This window comes from Lolium perenne, chromosome 7 (genome assembly GCF_019359855.2).
Source record: "Lolium perenne isolate Kyuss_39 chromosome 7, Kyuss_2.0, whole genome shotgun sequence".
Classification (NCBI taxonomy): Eukaryota; Viridiplantae; Streptophyta; class Magnoliopsida; order Poales; family Poaceae; genus Lolium; species Lolium perenne.
Genome location: NC_067250.2, coordinates 117749839 through 117758123, shown reverse-complemented (window position 1 = coordinate 117758123; position 8285 = coordinate 117749839).

Here is an 8285-nt window from a genome sequence, read left to right as displayed (position 1 = left end):
GTACTCTATTCTCTTTAGTGCAATTTTTTTAATTAACTAACTTTTAAAAAATAATTAGGTTATCAGAAAAGTCAGTTTCTTTTTCGCAAAAAAGAAGAAGAAAAGTCAGTTTCTTTTTGTACTAAAGATGGTAGAGGATACCCTAAATTTGACTTACTTGCATCTACTACATCCGTTTCAGTGGCATGCCAAATCCAGGGGGTCTGGAGACGAAACAGAAACCCACCGCCCAGCCTCCCAGCCCTAACCGCCGCCGCCGCCGGTAGCGCCTCCGGGGCAAAGACCCACGGGGCGTGGCGGCGGCGGGGGCCCTTCCTCGTCGACGCATGGTGGACGGCGGCCGGATCTCCCCTCCTCGAGCATGGCGGACGCGCAGATGGGATGGGTGGCGGCGGCCTGCGCTGCGCCGCCTTCTCCCGTCGGCTCTCCCATGGTGGATCGGCCGGCGCGGGCGGCGGCGGCCTGCGCTGCGCTCCCTCCTCCCGTCGGCTCTCCGCAGCACTCCGGCAGGGGCTGGTGGTGGGCGGCGGCCAGGCCCATGGCCTGCGCCAATTTCCCCCCGCCTCTCGCCGGTGAGTGGAGGCGATCTTGGGCTTCACCCGCGACACGAGGTCGCCCGGGGCAGCAGCCTTGGGTACGACGGTGGAGGTGGCCCTCTTCTTCGCCGGAGAGGGTCGGCCTGCGGTTGGTGGTGGTGGATCTATCGATCTATCACCGCGTTCCGGCGGCGAGATGGAGATGCTTGGAAGCCGGCGACGGAGTCGCCGGTGGAGGGTTGGAGTGGCCATCCCGGGATGGTCGCCGACGTGGGGGTCCGACCTGAATAAAGGATGTGGTCTTAGGGTCTCTCTTGCGTGAAGAGGAAGACCTACCGGAGGCCTGTACTCGTGATCTAGCCGGAGTGTTGAGTTCCGGAAGGCTCCGCCGGCGAATGTAACAGTGCTTTGTGCCTCGAGTTTGCTGGATCGGTGGTATTCGGTCGTGCGCACCCATGCTTTTATTCCGACCGATTGGTTATGGAGGGAGCGGCGTGAAGCTCTTTTTCTGTGTTGACATCAAGTGACTATGGATCCATGATGAAAGTCGGAAGAAGAGAAGTTCATGAAGGCCGGAGGGGAGGACTAGCTAAGGGAGGTTCAAGTCTCCGCGCTGTTGAGGGACTTGCTTGGTGTTCCGGGCTTCACAATAGCGGTATGATAGTGGGGGCGACAACACAGGTGAAGTTCAGAGTCCTACCTTTCAGGGTGAAAACCCAAGGTCTGGCCTTAACTGGTTGTGCCTGACAATGACCTTGTTGGAGGCATTGTTTTGAGAGTGGGGACTATCTGCAGGGTGAAAACCTAAGATCGTTGATCGGGCGACGACGGTGTTAGAGCACTGTTCCCTTCTTGGAGGCGTCGTTTTTGGAGAGTCTGTACTTCAGGTGTTGTCTTGGCGGTGGATGTATTGTTGTTGTTAGGCCCGAGATACTGTAGCGGGACTTTTGTTTCTTAGTTTTCTTTTCCTTTTTTTGGCTGTGTGCATCCGTAGTGCCATTAGGGTGCTGCGTTGTTGCAGAGGCTGGGTGTAATTGGTATCTTTTTGATATTAATGTATTCCCTTTATCGAAAAACATCCGTTTCAGTGATTAAGCCTATTTTTGAAAATCCAAACCATGTAAAGTTTGATCAAGTTTTTTACTAAAAATCATTAATATGCATTATGTTAAGTCAATATAGTTAGATATATCATGAAATATATTTTGATATGATATACTCCGTATGTAGAATATCATAGTTATGTTGTCAAAATATCAGTTTCTTTGACTTTAAAAAATTATAAACCTTAATCATTAGGACAGAGGAAGTATATCAGCAGGAATGTACCACCGTACCAGTAGGATATGGACAAAACTTGGGGAGCCACAAACAAACCTGTGCATAATGCATGCGTATCTTCAACCCACGCTAAGAACACATAGTACAATATTAGGTACCAGTCTCACTTAACATGAGCGTCCACTATCTTACCTGTACCTTGAATGCATCATGTCAAGCTCGAGGATGGAACTGGAGGTAGAAGTGGACAACCTCACTCGTGAAGCAAAATTAGATGTGAACTTGTTTGTGGACGTGATGGCGTGAGTGGTGCAGATTGCTTATGTGCTTCTTTCTTGGACTCTCGGAAAACGATGACCAAATATTTGCAGATCACGAGCTCAAGATGATAGCAGCCAGATATTTTTTTAGTGTGTTGAGTGACCATCGGCTGAGCGAGTTCGTGACTCTTGACGTTCATCTAGCCTGGCCACAATTGCGCACGCACGCCCGAGGATTTGACGCCGGTGTCATTTGACCACCAAATATGGTGCGATTTGCCGGTGTCGTCCGTTGCAATCGTGTGGCTGATCGATGCTGCTGCACGAGATGTCTTATCCAACTATGGAGATTCAACCGCCTGGGGTACGTGACACCCAGCGTATGACGGCTCGACATGCGAGATGCCACGATTCGTTCAGGATACTAGATGATTCTCCGCGCGTTGCTGCGGAACATAAAGTGTGCTAATAACGTAGTATTATCTTGCATTAGGAGGAAGAAAAAAGTACAAACATAACATGAAAAAAAGGGATCAACAAATACACTGTAAATTAAATGTTATAAGTATAACTTCAAAAATGTATACCCTTATTAGGGTAAGGTGTGTGATCAAAGTGCACGTATACTTCTAGATAAACCTAGAGTAAATCAGATCCGGTATTAGTAGTATAACTTGAAAAATATGTACCCTTATTAGGGTAAGGTGTGTGGATAAACTCAGAGTAAATCAGATCCGGTATTAGTAAGTAGAAGCAACCGTGCTAAATTTGGCTGGCTTGTGATGAAAACAAAATAGAAAACCTAAGTACAATTGGATAAATTGTTAAGAAAAATTTGGTCGCGCAGAATGTTAGAACTTCAGTTTACATCAGATTGTAGACCACGTGAGATTGCAATACATCCGTTGAATATATTTTAAATCCATCTTAGAACTGTAGATTAATAGACTAACTATTTACGCAAGCCTTTATAGCTCACAAATATGATACCCCCTCCATCGGTCTCTTATAGCGGAACAGATGACATCATCCATCTGCAGCGAGCCAGATTAGTGAATAATTGATCTAAAATTTAGCATGAGAAATAATATATCAAACAACTGCATGCCTAATAACTTTATAATATACCACCATTTGAAGTTTGTGGGATAGAAATAAAAAAAATGAGAACGTAAATATATTGAAAGCAAACCAAGGCTTTAGGGTTTGTTGCTTACTACCTAGAATCAGGAACCTAGGCAATAAAAGTGAAATGAAATAGTATGCATGAAAAAACATGTTAATTGGATAGCACTGAAAGAAAATCACGGGAGGTTGAACTTGAGGTTCTAGAATCGTTACCATACTAAGGAGGCCGTACTTTGAGCACTTCTTCATAAAACAAAGGACGGGAGCCAGGTCCTGACACTTAAGATAAAGTGCATGGAGCAGACGTCTTCTGACTTCTAGAAGCAATAGAAAAAGGAAATAAAATTGAACCATGAAGGTAAGTAAACAGACTGGAAGGAAAAAAATTGAACCACAAAGGAAAGTAAACAGGAGCAACAATTTCTCACATCGTGTGAACCCTTACATCCAATCTATGTAAAAGACAGAGACATGTTGAGTGGGAATGACCCCGTGGGATACAAAACTAAGAGGAAGCGTAGAAGAAGGCAAGGCACTTTGGAAGGCTGTCATGAGATGCAATTCACCAGCGCAAGGAAAGTATTGGACACCAAGATGAGGCAGACGTGAAATCGATCCTGGTCTTTATATAGAAGCTAAAAGAAAGCTGCTCAGCTACCTCCTTTCGCGAAGTTTCTAGTGGACTCCCGTTGTTCAATTTTGGATGCACAGTCATTTAGGTGTACTTATGGTGGAGGAGGTAAGATGGGAAGTGGAACGGATCAGCCAAATCATTTAGGTGCACTTAAGCTGAAACGAACTGACGTGGCTGGGAGGTGACGTGGAATACAACTAACCACAAACTGATACAAATGATGTGGCATGCTTGCATGTTGAGAGAATTCAACTTAGTGGGTTGCTCCTATTTAGTTATTATAGATTAGTCGATGTTGAAAGCTCTGGATTTTTCTTTTAGCCCAGGGCCATCGATTCCACGAGTCAGGGCAAGTACACAGAGGCTGACATCACGTTCGGATCGATCTATGCCGGATTGGATGTTCCATTTTCATTTCTTCTATTAGTAGTACTCTATCCGTCCCACCTAAATATATCTAAATTTTGATAAAGTTGATATACTTTTGGTGGAACGGAGGGTGTATTTTTTCTTCAGAAGTGGAGCCCGGCATCTAAAATGTTAAGTAGGATCCCAACTAAGTCTCCCTTAGTATACTAAGTACATCTTATGTTTTCACTTGTATACCCGTTGTGCAACGGAACAGAGAGCGCCTGGACACCATCCTCCCTAACATGATGGAGGTGGCACACCGTCTCCCCGTACCGTCCAGACGCTGACCGTCGCCCACCGTCTTCGAGTATCACAGACGCTGACACCGTCGCCCACCGCCTTCGGGTGTCACGCTTCTGCTTGTGCTTGCTCTTCTTTTTTCGGCTTTTTTGGGCTTGTTTGTGTTGTGGCCCCAGCGAACCTTATTTCCTTTTCCTTTGAGATGAGGTCTCGTATGATGTATGGATGGTTGATTGCTTTATTTATAAAGCGGGGCGAAAGTTTGTTTGGAGGAGGGGCGTTACACGTGTAAACCCTATCCTCTAGCAACCTCTAGTAACCACACCTTAAATGAGTCAACATATTATCGGAAGCCATTGCCGTTTTACCCTAACATTCCGCGAGCCGAGCGTGTGGGGGAGGCGATGAGCTCACGATCAGACGATCTGGTTCCCGATGTGTGACAAGCCGCAAAGGGGCCAACACGGGACGGTGCCGGACACAGAGCCTAACCGGGTCACGACACGTATGGAGGCTTGTCTCCTTGGCCAGCCACCCGTGCGGACGGCTAGATCCCATCATGATCACGGATCACCCCTTGCTCTCTACTGGCCATACGAGGGCTGTTGCGGTGATCTAACATATCACTTCATGTTGTAGCATGCAAGTCGTTGACATAATACACATGAAACACCGTTCCACTAGCATTACCTCCGTGAGAGCGGTACAACAGAAACAATACGAGTCCAAGACATGTCTATAGAATTGCAACTCCGACTCTTTACAAAAAAATTTCACAGCCTCCTAATTACAATGAGGCAAAACTGCTCATAGACGAGACTTATCACTAACTCGACCTATAGAGGTACTATAACTGAATTGTAGCTATCTAGGTTCGAGGATTAGGAAATTGGTTCCCTCGGTCCCTCCTACTCCTAGTCTAAGTTTTTCACCATGATTGATGCAGAAGTTGACTCTATTGACTTCGTTAATTGAGTTATGCTTCTTGTGGTAGTTTCCTCCTCCCTCTTTGAGTTCAACGACAGATTCTCTTTCGGTGATCTCCCAATGTAAGCAGGAGGTTTAAGAGCAAACAATGCGAGTGTGAGCGTACTCAACAAGTTCAATATATAGGAATACATGCTTTATGCACTAACTACAGCTATGAACCAGGAAGTCGTAGGAAAATGTAGGTTTTCGTAAACATTTCTTCAAATTTTTTTTAAAATCTATATACGTTAGTCTTCACAAATTGACTAGAACTTCATAGAGTTCCTTTTCTGTCGCATTCGTAGTTCCTTTCCGGAGCAAGGAGTGACAAGGCACAATTCAATACACTCTGCAGAGGTGCGTTACTTTTTCTATAAGAGATTCTTATCCTTGTTACCAACTAGGCACTAGAGCCGAGTATAAGAACCAAACCAATCATGCTCTTCTCCACGACTGAGCATACCCACTCTTTTGTCCCACTCACATATTTTCAACAGACTTCGCTTGAAGTCGATGGAATGCTCGGCGAAGCTAAAAATTACGGTACAAACGATGATAAGATGAAACAAAAGATTCTCGAGATGCATGATGTCTACGCACGCTTCTATTCCTGTAGACAGTGTTGGGCCTCCAAGAGCAGATGTTTGTAGAACAGCAGCAAGTTTCCCTTAAGTGAATCACCCAAGGTTTATCGAACTCAGGGAGGTAGAGGTCAAAGATATCCCTCTCAAGCAACCCTGCAATTACGATACAAGAAGTCTCTTGTGTCCCCAACACACCTAATACACTTGTCAGATGTATAGGTGCACTAGTTCGGTGAAGAGATAGTGAAATACAAGTATAATGGATGATTGTAAGTAGTAATTGCAATCTGAAATAAAAATGGCAGCAAGCAAACATGTAACAGAACTTGTTGGAAACGGTGTTTCAATGCTTAGAAACAAGGCCTAGGGATCATACTTTCACTAGTGGACACTCTCAACATTGATCACATAACTGAATAGATAAATGCTACTTTCTCTACACTCTCTTGTTGGATAACAAACACCATTCATTGTGTAGGGCTATAAGAGCTCCCTCAAGCCAGAGTTAACAAGCTCCACAACATCCGGTGTTCATATATAAGTAACCTTTAGAGTGCATGATAGACCATTGCAATTTAGACCGAGTACTAACATAGCATGCACACTATCACCGTCAGGCTATGAAAGGGGGAATAAATCACATCAATACTATCATAGTAATAGTTAACTCCATAATCTACAAGAGATTACAATCATAACCTATGCCAAGTACTACATGATGCACACACTGTCAACATTACATCATGGAGGAGGAATAGACTACTTTAATAACATCACTAGAGTAGCACATAGATTAATAGTGATACAAAGCTCATCATATGGATCTCAATCATGTAAGGCAGCTCATGAGATCATTGTATTGAAGTACATGGGAGAGATTAACCACATAGGTACCGGTAGAGCCCTTAGCCTCGGGGAAGAACTACTCCCTCCTCATCATGGGAGACAGCGATGGCGATGAAGATGGCGGCGGTGTTGATGGAGATGCCTTCCGGGGGCAATTCCCTGTCCCGGCGGCGTGCCAGAACAGAGACTTCTGTCCCCCGAATCTTGGCTTCACGATGGCGGCGGCTCTGGAACTTTTCTCGTATCGTGGCTTATTGGCATCGAAGTTTTAGGTCACGAGGAGTCTTATAGGCGAAGAGGCGGAGTCGGAGGGGCCCTGGGGGGGCCCACACAGTAGGGGGGCGCGCCCCCCCTTGGCCGCGCCGCCTTGTGGGGTGGGGCCCCCTGGCTCCCCTTTGGCCCCTCTTCGGTGCTCTGGAAGCTTTCGGGAAAAATAAGATATTGGGCGTTGATTTCGTCCGATTCCGAGAATATTTCCTTTGTAGGATTTCTGGAACCAAAAACAGCACAAAACAGGAACTGGCACTTCGGTATCTCGTTAATAGGTTAGTTCCGGAAAATGCATGAAATCATTATAAAGTGTGAGAAAAACATGTAGGTATTGTCATAAAACTAGCATGGAACATCAGAAATTATAGATACGTTTGAGACGTATCAAGCATCCCCAAGCTTAGTTCCTACTCGCCCTCGAGTAGGTAAACGATAAAAAAAAAATTTCTGAAGTGACATGCTACTAACATAATCTTGATCATACTATTGTAAAGCATATGAGATGAATGAAGTGATTCAAAGCAATGGTAAAGATAATGACTAAACAACTGAATCATATAGCAAAGACTTTTCATGAATAGTATTTTCAAGACAAGCATCAATAAGTCTTGCATAAGAGTTAACTCATAAAGCAATAAATTCTTAGTAGAAAGCTTTGAAGCAACACAAAGGAAGATATAAGTTTCAGCAGTTGCTTTCAACTTCAACATGTATATCTCATGGATAATTTTCAATACAAAGTAATATGATGAATGTAAATAAGAAAGTATGTAAGAATTAATGCACAGTTGACACAAGTGTTTGCTTCTAAGATGGAAGGAAGTAGGTAAACTGACTCAACATAAAGTAAAAGAAAGGCCCTTCGCAGAGGGAATCATGGATTACTATTTTTGTGCTAGAGATTTTCATTTTGAAAACATAGAAACAATTTTGTCAATGGTAGTGATAAAGCATATGTGTTATATATAAGACATCCCATAAATTGCAAGCCTCATGCATAGATTACCAATAGTGCCCGCACCTTGTCCTAATTAGCTTGGATTTACATGGATTATCATTGCATAGCATATGTTTCAACCAAGTGTCACAAAGGGGTACCTCTATGCCGCCTGTACAAAGGTCTAAG